A 14,381-nucleotide genomic window follows, 5' to 3' on the forward strand; every position below is an offset into this window, starting at 1 on the left:
AAGTGCAAAAGGACTGTCTATGTGCTGGAGACCCCCAAGGATCCAAAGGCCTGGAGCTCACTGTAGTGTTCTGTGTGAGTGTGTATCAGGAGGCCAAAAGGTCTGTGACGGAAGGCTGAAGGTTCTGTGCTGGAGGCTGAAGAGTCTGCACTGGGAGACAGGAGACACAACATGCAAGGTAAGGGGAAGACTGGATCCCCTTAGAAGAAACACAATTGAGCCTTCCTTCTTTATTTCCCTTTTATACCATTTAAGGAACAAGCCTCCTTAGGGCGGGTCTTTTGTCTTCAGTAAATCTCCTGGATCGCCCCAGACCTATGCTAACCCAATTTAGTTTGGCGTTTCTTATTCAAGTTAACACAATCAGTTAAGTATCACAGCAGTCATACTTATGAAAAGACAATAACCACACATTGTGAATTTTCTGATAAAGAATACATCTTCTGTGAAGGAGTCTCACCAATGACTGAGGAAGCTTCTATATCCAAGCCCCAATTTACAGTGAATTCAAGGACAGTGAACCATGTTCAACCTCACCAAGGACACTCAATTCAGGAAAGGCAGACTGGAAATTGTTATAGAAGAGGTGGTTTATTTTTATTGACAATAAATTACCAGGAAAGGAAAAAGCAAAAAAGGAAGAAGAAACAAATGAAAGGCTAGACTAAAGGAGATCTGCGGACATATCTCAACCTATCTCAAAAGAGGCAGAACTAACTAATAGGGTTTGGCATACTTGGATGACAGATCTATAAGGAAAAGATTATCATGGACATTAGAGTTGAGTTTACCTCTGACGGATGTGAGGATTTACAGTTATGGGGAAGCTGTGAAGCTCCTCCAGCATAGAGGGAAGGTTGTACCTCTTGGGTGGCTGTTACATAGATTTAAATCTGTATTTGTTTTATCTGAATCTGTGTTAAAAATCAATGATTTTCAAAGTTACATGAAATTTTACTTTAACTATCTTTGGAGAATTTAAGTTGTTTTCATTATATGATTGGATAGTCTCTCAATAATATTTTCCAAGGTCTTGTTTTCTGCAGTATGTTAGTAAGTACCACAAATATAAACAAGGAATCCCTTTTCAAATGCATTTAGGAAACAAAATTTTTACTATTGAAAATATAACTATTGAAATGTTTGGCATAGTGTGTTTTTAGTCATTATAATACTATTTATATATATAATCCTTTCCTCCTGGGCATAGGATTGGACATACCCCTACCTTCCTTGACGTTGGGTATGACCAGGAATAACTGAGATCTGAAAAATCCAGATAAGTGGGAGTCCATGTATGACATTTCCACCTTTCACCCTGAAATCCACCCATCATTCTCCGTGCTCTACCCCTTCCTGAGGGAGATGGAGTGATGATAACCAAAATCACTGGAAGGATTTTGGAAGCAAAGTTGAAGATGGTAGATCCATTATCGGCTTCTGTACCCAAATGAATCCCTGAAGTACACAGTGTATTTTCCACACGTGGAAATCCCCCAGGACTATTTAATGGATGATCAACACAATTATATTGAATTTGAATCATTATAATTTGGGGTTGTTTTTACAGATTATCAATATACTGTGAATTTGCAAGAATCTCAAACTTTTATTAATCTAATGAGCACTAGTCCATGTAACACATTTTGGGTTGCATATTTAAAACAAAGGAATTGAAATTATTTTTAAATTATACAGTTATTAATTTATTTCTATGTGAGTCCGTTGATTTTTTTTTTTGGAAACACTTTTAAACTTTCCATTCACTTTAAACAAACAGTATTGAAGAATACATTAAATGTAAGGCAACACACTAATAAATAAAACCATCTCAGAGAGAGTTTTCCTTTTATAGTCAGGATTTTCAAGAGATCATACCTTTTTTCCCAAAAATATGTATAATTATATTTTTAAAGAACAAAAACAGCATTTTAAAATTATACAATTTTATCTTCCTTTCAAAAGAAAAGTATTGAATTTGCTTCTAAAAAATTTAATTTAATTTAATAACTTTACGTGTTTTGAATAGTAAGGTGGTAGGCAAGAGACATGAGTCTTAGTCATAAAAAACTGATTTTATTTTCAATCTACAAGCCATTACATATTAGTGGGTTGTGAAAACAATTTGGATAGCTAATGCTTTTATAGCTATTACTTTGTTCAGGTCACTGTTCTAAATGCTTCAACTCAGTTCATTTTTATAGCTGCTTTATGAGATACATATATTATTACCCCCATTTTACTAAAGGCACATAGAAGTTAAGCAGTTTATTCATGATGATGTAGCAAGAAAGGAACAGAGCTGAGAATCCACATGTCAGTCTTATAATTCCATGTTTTAACTATACCATCTTTGTTCTCAACTGGGTGGTTTAAAATCAGCAATTTAAAAACTAATAGGGAATTATACAAAAAAAATATACCCCATAATCAGAAAAAGAATTATTTCTTGGAACTTTTATCTCATATATATCATCCCATCAATAAGCATCATGTTTGTTTTGTTGCTACACAAAATACATTTCATATAGTAGGTCATGGTAAAGAAAAAGTTAAGAAGCCACTAATCTAGTTTAAAAATCCTTATGAAACATTTTTTGGGTTTTTTTTTCTGGTACTGGGGATCAAACTCGGGACCTTGCACTTGCGCGTCAGGTGCTGGAACCACTAAGCCAAATCCCCGGCCCCTATGAAACATTTTTTTCCATCACAGAATGTCATTATCATGATTTCAAAACTGCGTTTTCAATTTGGGTTTTTTTCTGTATATTTAAGCTACAATATTTTTGAAGGGATATTTACTTTATTTTCCTCTTTATTATATTTCACTGGAGTTAAAGTATTTTTTCTTTAAATAACAGGTCTATAAAACAATTCTTGAATAAAATATGTATCTAAAAAACTCACTTATTTTCACTTACACGTGGCCAAAAGCCACAAACACAATTTTTAAATGTAAACTTGTAAAAAAAAGTTGATTTCTTAAGCACATCCTTTTCCATAAGAAGTGGGTATATGGTAGGAGGAATCTCCATCCTGTCTAGATAAGTTGAAATTAATCAGAGGAGAGATCCAAAAGGGTGGTGACTGAGTCAATTCTTCATGTCTTGGAAAAGTGATGATATATAGTATAGAGTCCCCAGAGATAATATGGCTTTACTGGACTTTCTGGTGGTGCAAATGTCATCCCAACGATCACAAGGAGAAACAACAGGTACTCTACAGTAGCAGTGGTGAACCTATGGCATATGTATTATTGCATTTTTCTTTTAAGACAAAAGATGTTAATGTAGAGGTTCTAGACTAAAACTTCAGTATTCAGGTTTAATTGAAGGTCAGCACTTTGTAATAAGTGGATTTGGAGCTGAGTTTGGCACTAGGTCTCTAAAAGATTTGACATCACTGCTCTACAATGTCCAGTGTTGGTAAACTGCGGTATTCAAAGTGTAGGTGTATTACATGTCTCCTCTACTCTTCTCTTCTTTTTTTCTTTAAAAACTGGTACATTAATTGTTCACAATAATAGATAGTAAGTTACTGTGTTATAAAAATATACAATGAAGTCTTTTACGAAATTGAATTGTATTAGGGCCAAGGATATAGCTCAGTGGCACTGCACCTGCCTGACAAGCACAAGGTCCTGAGTTCAATCCCTGGTACTGGAAATAAACAAAAACAAAAAGAAATTAAATTGTATGGAGGCTTGATGATTCCTATAGTAAATAGATTATAATAAAACTCTAGTTGTTGGCTAAGTTCCATTAATTAGTTTTTAATTCTCTTTGACTTTTTCTCTTGGTCTTCTGTTATCCTCTCTGCAGGTCGCTTCTTCAGTCCCTTCATTTTCCTGGTTTGTAGTTTGCTTAGGTCTTGTTTCTGCATATGAATCCTTCCATAAGTTGTACCAAAAGTATCATGGGGGCATACTTTTCTTCTTCTTTACCTTGAGAACTTTTGGCATTTTCATAGATAACTTACAAAGGTCATCTGAGGCCAGGTGTGTCCTCCTTAGAACCACATCCAATGAAGGTCCTATCTCTTCTAACTCAATCTGTGGTGTTCTGCAACCAGATTTCTTCAACAGCAACTTATAGCTTCAAAAGTAAACCTCCCACTTCAGAGCAATAAAGTGCAGAACATACTCTGACCAAGCCAGGCAGATATTTGCTACTGTGGGGCCTCTGAAGAAATCAATAAGAAGACTTTTTAGTCTTCTGTAGTTTTCCGTTACATCAAAATCATCACCAGCAAATATTAACATGGGTTTTGTTCCCTCAGGACATTTACTGTTCTTAATATCTTTTAGAGACACAAATTTCTTAATACCTAATTCAATCATATCCAGCACATGGTATTCATATATACAACCTATTACTAGGTTATTGGGCCACTTCTTATTATGGGATCCAAACATGAATAAAGAACAATCTGACTTTGAAAAGAACTCCAGTGATGTCTGATCCTCAAATGGTGTTGTAGTTTTCTTTTTATACAGAACTCCATATGATTTTTTCAGTGCATACACATCTTTCAGTATTTGTGTCACTGTTGCATTCGCATTTCCTCCTTTGATCAGCATGGCATTTTTATTATTTTCACTAAGTTTTGGTTCTCTCTTCTCAAGGAATCTCTTGGCCCATTTTGTTTTGGGCTTTCTATGCTTTCTTGTCCTTCCTCCTTTTCTGTCAAGAAAGTCCTGGTCATGCTGAGTTTCTTCATTGTGTGGCATTTATATTTCAGCACTGTTTTTATTATTTCCTTCTGTATCCACATGTTAAACATTTGTTTCAGATATAACACAGGTTCCAAGAGTATCTTCATACTCCCAAGCAAAGACATGGCTATCCAACTGTCGAATGGGCCTCTCGGTGTTGATCCCCAAAATCTTCTATTTATTTTCACATTTTGAGAGAAAATCTCAATCAAAAATTCCTGACAATTCCAACAGAACAAACAGAACAAACTACTATGCCTCCTCCTCTTCTTTCTCCTTCTCCTCCTTCTCTGGGTCCTCCTGCCTAGGTTCTTCTCTTCTCTTCTCTTCTCTTCTCTTCTCTTCTCTTCTCTTCTCTTCTCTTCTCTTCTCTTCTCTTCTTTCTCTTCTCTTCTCTCTCTTCCTCACTTCCTTTTCTTTCCTTTTCTCAGTGCACAGGATTGAACCCAGATTCTCACAGGTCAAGCCTGTACTCTTCTACTGAGCTACACCCCCACACCCTGAATGGATTTTCAGGTCATAATAGTTTTAATTTATGTAACCTCATGGTAAGTCAGGATCATCTGTGTTCCTTTTGCCAGAATACGTAATGGAGTTAAAACTCAAAAGCTGTTGGTCATCATTTAGGCATGAGCTAATAATACACATCAATATTGGCCATATATTGGAAGTAAGCAGAATCTAGAGAGTTCTCCAGCAGTCAAAGCACAGAAAGCATTCTAGTACCTATGTTTTAATTCCTCTCGTCTAATGATTTGTGATCTCTTTACTTTAGCCATGACTCCCATGAATACCCTCAGCCCTAAAACAGTTTTCTCCAAGTGTCCCAGGACTATAGCATCAAAAATACCTAGGGATTTGTGAGACATGAAAATTATTGGCCCCCAACCAAGATCCACTTAAGAATTTTTTTAAAAACCCACAAAGACAAACAAAAAGCAACTCCATAGGTTAGATTCAGCAACAAGTTTTAATGAGTCCTTCAGCTGATTCCAAAGCAAGGTCTGGTTTGAAAACCACTGTCCTCAAAGCACTGTGTTTGAACATCATATGTACAGTAACAAAGTCTTAATTTCCCATCTTCAATACCTTCCTCTACACTTTTTCCTATCTTTATGAATGGCAACTCCAGTGATCTAGAAGCTCAGTTCATATATTTTAGAGTCATTGTTGACTCCTTTGTTTTTCTCACACTTTGCAACCAGATCATGAACAAATAATTTCAGTTTTAACTTCAAAGGAAAATACATGATTCATCTACATTTCATCATCAGTATCACCCCTTTCCTGGTAAAGAGCACCATCCATCTTCCACAGAGATGATAGCAATAACTTCATAATAGACATGGCCTTTCCCATTCTATAGTTTATATTAGTTATCTTTTTAGAATAATACAATTCAGACCACTTAACTTGTCCATTCCATACCCTTTAAGGATTTCCCAACTTGCTGAGAGTCAAAGTCCTACTTTACACCCCCAAAACCTTATTAACACCTGACCTGGCACCATCTCAGCATGCCCATGATCTGCTCTTCACCTGACATACTCTTCCCATTCACTACTGGCCTCCATGATGTTCCTAGAGAACAAGCTTCCCCTTCTCTCAGCCTTTTACTCTTGCTGTTCCCTCTGCCAGCAATGCTCTTCCTCCTGTTCTTATCTAACTTGTTTAATTGAAGTCATTGTTCAAGTGCTCATTCATTAAAGCAGCTTCCATTGCCCATGCTATATAAAACTATCAACAATCTTTTATGTCACTTGTCTACCTACATATATTTTCTCCTCTAAATCATTTATCACTACTTGATATGTATTAATTGATTTTGGGGGTTTTTGGTTTTTTTGTTTTTGGTACTGGGGATCAAACTCAGGATCTTGTGCTTGCAAGGCAGGTGGGGTGTCACTGAGCTATTAGTTGATTTTTAAATTTGTTATGCATGTTTTTAATTCTATCTCTCCCATCCAATAGAATGTATGTTCTATGAGGGCTGGAATGTGATCTTTCTGACTGTTCAAATTTCTAGGACCTGGAATAAACCCATGTGCATAAGAAATAATTTATAAATAGATTTAAAAAGAAAATATGCTAGTGAGTAACAATTTAACCTTTGCAAGGCAACTCTTCATTGGCTCAGAGAAAATATTTATCACTTTGCCCCTACAGGAACTTGAGATATTCAATGACTTTAGTTAGATTAACTTATGTAAATATAAGTTCCTAATAGTTTGGGGGGTTTTGCAAGTACAGTGCATGTTTACAATTAATGTATTTCATGCAGGCAAAAGTATAGAACACAACAAAGGTATAATTAGCATGATGTCGTAGCAAATCTAATAAGTAGTTAAAATGCTGAGCAGTACCCTAAAATAACTGATCAGTAGAAAGACCAGAGATTTGGGTTCCTGGATCCTACTGTAATGGGCTGTCTTCTGTCTCTTCTCCAGATTTGAGGAGTCCTACAAATTTGTGTATAGAAGAGTAGCTGATTATAGCCTCTGCTTTTCATTTGAGACATAAAGAGGTTAATAATGATGGAATACAACCTATATTCCTACTGCTGTCCTATCCTCCCCATAATAGCAACAGGGAACATTTTAGAACACGAAAAAGTGCCTCATACTGTAGAAAACATCCACATGGATGATCTCAGAATCCTTCAACCTCCCGACAAGTTAGCTGTACTTTTAATATCTTGTTCTTATAGACAGAGAAATTAAAGCTCAAAGACTATTCAACTTTATACTAAATACTCATGCCAGGATTAGAATCTAGGAGGGCTAATGCATCACAATCCTGTGTCAAGGTTTCAGTTACTACAATTTCTAATTTATTTTAACCTGAAAAGCACTTAATATGAACAATGGTAATTAGAGGTAGAAACCAGAGTCAAGAAAGTACAGTTTTTAAGCTAATAATAAAGCAGAATCAGACTACAGAATTGAAGGGCCAGGCTATGTATAGAACAATGAATAAGGATTTCTGTTTGCCTTTAATGAACCCACACAGTTCATAAAACATGTTCCCAGTCTATGGGCCTGGCTTATTGGATGTGGAAAGCTAATGGGAAGGAGTACCAGATACATGTCTCAGTCAGTATTTGCAAGAGTGACTATAGCAAGTGCAAAAACTATGATATCATCAAAGTGATATAACATTCTTTATAAGGTTTTCCTGACCTATTGCTAAGGGGAAATTTGGATAATGAAAAAATATCAGTAGATTTTGTTTATAAGCTAAGATATTTGAGTAAAAATTTTAACATGGACATTTCCATGTAGTTTCTCTGGCTGGTACTTCTATGCTATAGAGTTGTGAAAGTACATTTACAGTCCAATCAGAGACCTTCAAATAGATGAATGATGTATGGTATACCCAATCACAGAGTCTGAGGCTGTCGCTTGCTTGTTACTTTTGGAACTTGCGAATAAAGGACAGAGAAAGACCTGCCTAAAATACTTGCCTGCATTCTTTGAAAATGTCAATCATTCTTTTCAATTTTTATGTTTTACTATTACATGTATTTAGTACATAGTGATTACATTCCTCATGAAGAGTTGGCACATGTATATAGCATATCTCAATTCTTTTTAACCACCCCCCCGCCCCAACTCATGGTCCTCTTTCCACTTGTAAAAGACCTATCTCTCTATTTCCTATTATTTAACTTTTATTTTGGTCTCTATTTATATTTTGGGTTTCTCACATAAGAGAAACCATGAAAGAGAAAGAAAAGTGTAGTTAAAGAGATATTATCACTAAATTCAATAAAATCTGGATCCTACAATAAAAAGACCACAGATATTATACTGGACAGTGTTTAGGGCATTGAGAATAAACAAAAAGACGGCTTACAGATTAGCTATCAGCATCATATGAATGTTACAGTCCTTGAATTTCTTAATTATGTTGTAATTATCATAGAGAAAAATCCTCGTACTTAGGAATATATATTAAATTATCAACATTAAGGGTATAAATTGGATGATGCCTACCCTGTATACTCAAATGGCTCAGGATAAATATATGGTTAAATATATGTGGAGAGAAAAGTTCTGGAGAGAGAGAGAGAGAGAGAGAGAGAGAGAGAGAGAGAGAAAGAGAGAGAGAGAGAGAAGGGGGAGAGAGAATGAATATGTAATAAACTTGAAAACTTGTGGTGTAAATTTCATGTAAATTTAACTTTATTTGCAAATAGTTATTTTTTAACTAAGAGAGAAGTACAGCTGAGTGCATTAGGACATGACTGTAATCCTAGTCCTGGGAGGCTGGGGTTGGAGAATCGCAAGTTCAAGCCCATCCTGGGCAACTTGGACACTTAGCAAGACTGTTTTAAAATAAAAAGGACTGGGAATATAGCTTAGAGCAAAGGCCCTAGGATCAGTCCCTAGTAGACTTGGGGAGAGAGAGAGACAGAGACAAAGACAGAGATAGAGACAGAAAGACAGACAGAGAGACAAAGATAGAGAAACAGAGATAGAGACAGAGTCTGAGACTGATGAATAATATAACTAACGGATACACTCATAACTATCTGCCTTATCCTCAGAGAGTCTGTAGGTGGCAACTGTTATTTGAATTAAGGGTTGATAAACTCTTAATTCCTATTTAAATTACTTCCCCTCTCTTTTCTTGCCTCTTCTTACTCCTCCTAACGTGATACTTACTTCTCTTTCTTCACCCTAAGCCCTAGCAGTTCAGGAACCAAATACAAAGTCCAGTAAAGATAACTAGTTAATTACCCCTGTCTCCAGTCCCATGAGGGTCTCCAGAATGTTGTCTGGAATGAGAATCCCAGGACAAAAATTTTGGTCTGTCAGTAGTGTAGGAATTAAGGATCTCTATCCAGACACCAGAAAAAGAAAAGGGAATCTTTCTGTGCCTTTTTGGGGACCTTCTGCCTTCCAATGCTCCATCATAAACCAAAGGAAATGGGCCAAACAGTTCATCTAGAGTCTGTCTCCACCTTTACCTGTCCTCTCCCACCAAAGAATTTTGGGTCCCTTTTCTTTCAGAAGAACCTTATGCTTTGTTGGCCAGATCTGCTTACTGGAAAGTGTTACTGAGTTGTACATATGGGCTGGCAATATTAGAGGCCCCACATGGGCTCTCGTCTGGTCCATCATTTCTAGTAACACCGTTGCTCTGGGCTCTCATTAATACTGGATCTCCTCCTCCTGCTCCTCCTTTCCTTCCTCCTCCTCCTTCTCCTCTTCCCCTTCTCCTCCTCTTCTTCCTCTTTTCTTCTTCTCCTCCTCCTCCTCCTTCTCCTTCCTCTTTCACCTCCTCCTCCTCATCATCCTCCTCCTTTCCCCCCTCTCTTTTTTTCCCTCCCTCCTCTCTCTCCCTGGCCACCTCCTTCCCTTCCTTCTTTCCTTTCTTCCTTCCTTCCTTCCTTGCTTCCTTCCTTTTCTTATCATTCTCCTAGTCCACTTTGACCTACTGTCCCTTAGCAAACTCCCAGTTTTCGAAATAAATATTCTCTTCCTGAAGAGAAAATTCTTCCTAGGGGTTAAGAAATGTGTAAGTCAATATGATCTATTGACAACCTTTGCTTTTCTTCTCTTAATACCTACCACTTTGGAAACTGATGTAAAATTTTCTGCATTCTTCATTATATTGTAGGTTTTTTGAGAACAAGGACTCTTTACTTTGTAACCCCAGTGCAAAACATCTGACAAATAGCAAGCATTTAATATTGGTAGAATAGATAATATTGACAATTTATTCCTGGACTTTTGTGCCAGATATAGTGGTAAATGATTATATAATGATTTACATATATTTCTCTTCATACTAACTTCAGAGTTGGGCAGTATTATCCCTCTTTCTCTGATTTCAATAGGTTCAAGTGGAAGTGCCATACATCAAGAAAAACAGAGGAGGGCTGGGGATTTAGCTCAGCAGTTCCACTTCCTGCCTCCCAAGTGCAAGATCTCGAGTTAGATCCCAGGTAGCCAAAAAAAAGAAAAGAAAGACAGAGGAAAGAGAATGCAATACATTTGGGCTTCTTCTAAAGCTCTAAATCTCAAATTATTTCATAGGATTTTTTATTAAGCATTGCTACATAATCAACTCCTGCCTTTCAACATGGAAATTAACATTTTAAACGTAAAAACTTTTATAGGATTGTGTCCCAATTTTTAGAATAATAATTATTATTTTTCTTATTATATCCATATAATAAGTTTAATAATTATAATTTTGAAAAACTAAAGTAAATATGAAGAACTAAGGAATAGTAATGGAACAAGAGTAAATTAATATAGTAGAACATATTACATCATTCTTTCAGAAACTGTAATTCACTTAAAATTATTCATAGTTATTTTTTTCAAGTAAAATGTATGTTATAACCAAGTGGTAATAGATATTACAATCTGGAGATGAACACATAATTTTAAAAATTTTAAATGTGTACAAAAGACAACATAGTCCATTATACCTCATCACACATGGCATTTTATGCACAGGTTACTTGGCAACAAATCCTTATTCTGTGATACTCCATGGAAGTAAATCATTTTCACATTCTATCTTCATTCAACTTTGGGAATTGAAAACATTCAAAGAAGGACCTTTAAGATCACCTTCAGGTACTGTAAATACATGCATCGAATTCAAAGTTAAAAGCTCAGATTTTTTTCTTCAACATGAAACATATACTTGAGATGAAATAGAAATCACAAGTAGAGTGGATTATAGACCACATACTTGAGTTCAAAATTAGTAATACACAGTAATGAAATACCATTGCTGGTAAGGAAGAGCTCACATATATCAGAGAGGAATTGCCATTTCAAAAAATTAAATTATATATTTTTCCTATTTTAAAAACCTGAAATATTCACTCCTGTCATACTTCTTGAAGAAAACCTTGTAGTTACTTTCAGAAAACTTTCAGAGAAATTAAATATTTATCGTAAGTGAATTGGGGATCTGTTATTTTAAAATTTATAATATAATTAATTTTGATACATATGTAATCCCAAGAAAAATAATATTTGATATTCCAAAAAGCTAATTATTACACTTGCTTTTATAAACAAGTAAACTGAGCTTCAAAAATTGACAAACTGTCAAATTGGGTTAGCACAAGAAGCAGAACAGAAACTAAAATAAGATATCTCCTTCTTGCTGCCTTCTTTGATGTCAAGACCTGCATCACGTATGATTTTTATAATACTTGTTCTGAGTTTTAATTCAATACTGAGAATAATTTTATTATTATAACAATGGCTAATAAGTCCTCAGCCTCCATTATAAAGTACATGGGTAACTAAAGTCTTCCAATTACATTGTATGATGATCTGGATATATGACTATCAATCCTACAATAAAAGTTAAAGATTTAAAGTACTTAGTTTTAGCACCACCGTGATTTTTTTTGTTGTTGTTGTTGTTCTGGGGATCAAACTTGGGACCTTGCGCTTGTGAGGCAGGAGGCAGAACCACTGAGGTAAATCCCTGGCCCACCACTGTAATTTTTGAAAGAGTCATTTCAGGGAGTCTTTTTCCTTAGAAAACTAAATTTATTGCCTTTAGAAATAAAAAAAATTATATTTCAATTACTTTTTTTTGGTAGTGCTGGGGATTGAAGCCAGGACCTCACAGATACAAGGAAAATGAACTACCACTGAGCCCTCAATTACTTTTAATAACAGATTTATTTTATCTAATTAATAATAATGTGAAGATGATGGAACAAGAGAAATCTGAGAGTAGTACTTTAAATTCCAGCAGTGTGTGAAGTGGTATTTCCACACTGCACTTTGGGATCCTCTGAACAGGAGAGGGTTTGTGCTGATTGTGTCATTACACAGCATTTCAGCAAAGCATCAACTGATGGAAGACCAACAGCTATCAAGATCCAACTCATCATCAATTACACAAAAGTCAGTGCAATTTAATAAAGTGCCACCAAAATCAAATTAAAAATGGTGAAGCACAAAATTGTAATCCCTCTGCCTGGCCACAGGCCAGGAGAGATTTCTTGAGACCTCCTGGAAGGATAGTTTGGTGTAGATAAGGAAAACAGATACATAAATGATGACCCAACTGCATACAGTAATAATCACTCCATGTGCTTTGGGTTGGCTCCTTTTGTGCATTACATTTGGTAGCTTCTATTAAAAAACAAAGCTTTTCAAAAGCATGCAAAATGAATTTCTTTGGGCTACTTGACTGTTGATGTAGTTAGAGAGAGAAAAAAAAGCAAGAGAAAAATATCTAAGGTTTCCTTTAGGGGATTGCAAATCATAGAATTATGAGTTATAACGATATTTACAAGCTTGGTTTAGAAAGAATATAGTAATCTATAAATGCTCTTCAAGTGATTTATGGCACAGTTGTTCTAACACATTAACAGTATCAGAAAATGTATTTAATTTATTCTTAGGGGTGTACATATACATTATTCACAACAAGCCATTTATGGGGAAATGTGTAATCCTTAAACTACTGTGAATGCATCTCTAGTGGGTTTTGAACTGTTATTACTGTCTAATAAATGTAGTCCTAACTTACTATCCAAGCTAATGGAAATCTTCACCAGGCATCCTGTAAACACTTTATGCTCTGAATTAGTGAACAGTTTGGAAACTGTGTCTGAAACAATGAAGGATCTGTATGGTAAAGAATCTATATTCCTTGCTGAAATTTTTCTAGGTCATGACAAATAAATCATGTTTGATTTCTGATTCTATATTCTAGATTGTCAGTTAGAGCAACATGATATATTTCAAGGTTCTGAGGATCTTTCAGCATATAGGCTACTTCTGGAAATTCTGAAAGCTACTGTGTCATTGGTCAAATCTGCATCCTACCTTCATCAAGGATAAAAGTAACATTCTGGACTACTATAGATTTTTTATAAAAATATGCATATGTACACAGCATGAAGTGGAGGGTGAAAAGAGAGAAGAAAGGGAGGAGGATTGGGAGTTATGAGTAGGGATGAGAGAGGGTGAGGGAGTGAGAGGGAGAGGAGGTTGGAAAAGGGAGCCCCACGCTAAATCCTAAATCCTTTTATGTGTTCTATCATTTATTTCTCTCAGGAACCCTTGAGGAATAAATAATAAGTAACTATGTGATCGATATGAAGAGGGAGGACTATCTCTAGCTATAGCTAGTGTAATTACAATTCTAATAGTTAATCTTTTACCAATAAACAGTGTTGCCCCAAGTTCAAAATAATTAAATTATAACCACTAAGACTGTTTATCCTTTCCAAGCATAAAACAGCACACTTTCTGGCCTGATAGACATTGGAGCATTCTATGTTATAATATTATGTTATAGTCAGGGATCTGTAGTTCAATTAGACAGGCATTTGATAATATAGGCAGAATTCCACTATTCTAAATGCCATTACAGCAAAGATTGTATCCCACAATCTATTTCTGTCCTCAATTCAATTGTCCATGGCAACAGTAATTTTTTTTATTAATTACAATAATGCAACTGTATGTGATCCTCCATTCTGACAAAATTTCACAACCACACACCATATCATTTTACGGTTAAGATTTTGGAGTCTGGCTACCGAATAGTTTCAAAATATTATTTTTGATAAAATACCACAAAATGTTTTCCTATTTATAAAACTAGTCATCAAATGCTATTGTATCCTTATCATTTTATGGCAGTGTACATTCTCTAGTATACC

At 35.4% G+C, this 14,381-nt stretch overlaps 1 protein-coding gene and 1 pseudogene across 9 annotated transcripts in view; both read right to left on the reverse strand.

Moving 5' to 3' along the window:
- Positions 1-14,381, reverse strand: part of Thsd7b (thrombospondin type 1 domain containing 7B) — a 1,329,200-nt gene that overhangs the window by 61,540 nt on the left and 1,253,279 nt on the right. The gene's annotated exons all lie outside the window — the stretch shown is intronic.
- Positions 3,753-6,878, reverse strand: LOC147829846 (ribosome production factor 2 homolog pseudogene; annotated as a pseudogene).

The sequence above is a fragment of the Heterocephalus glaber genome, unplaced genomic scaffold (genome assembly GCF_053883595.1).
Source record: "Heterocephalus glaber isolate CG9 unplaced genomic scaffold, H.glaber_assembly_v1.0 deba00000347, whole genome shotgun sequence".
In the NCBI taxonomy this organism is placed as follows: Eukaryota; Metazoa; Chordata; class Mammalia; order Rodentia; family Bathyergidae; genus Heterocephalus; species Heterocephalus glaber.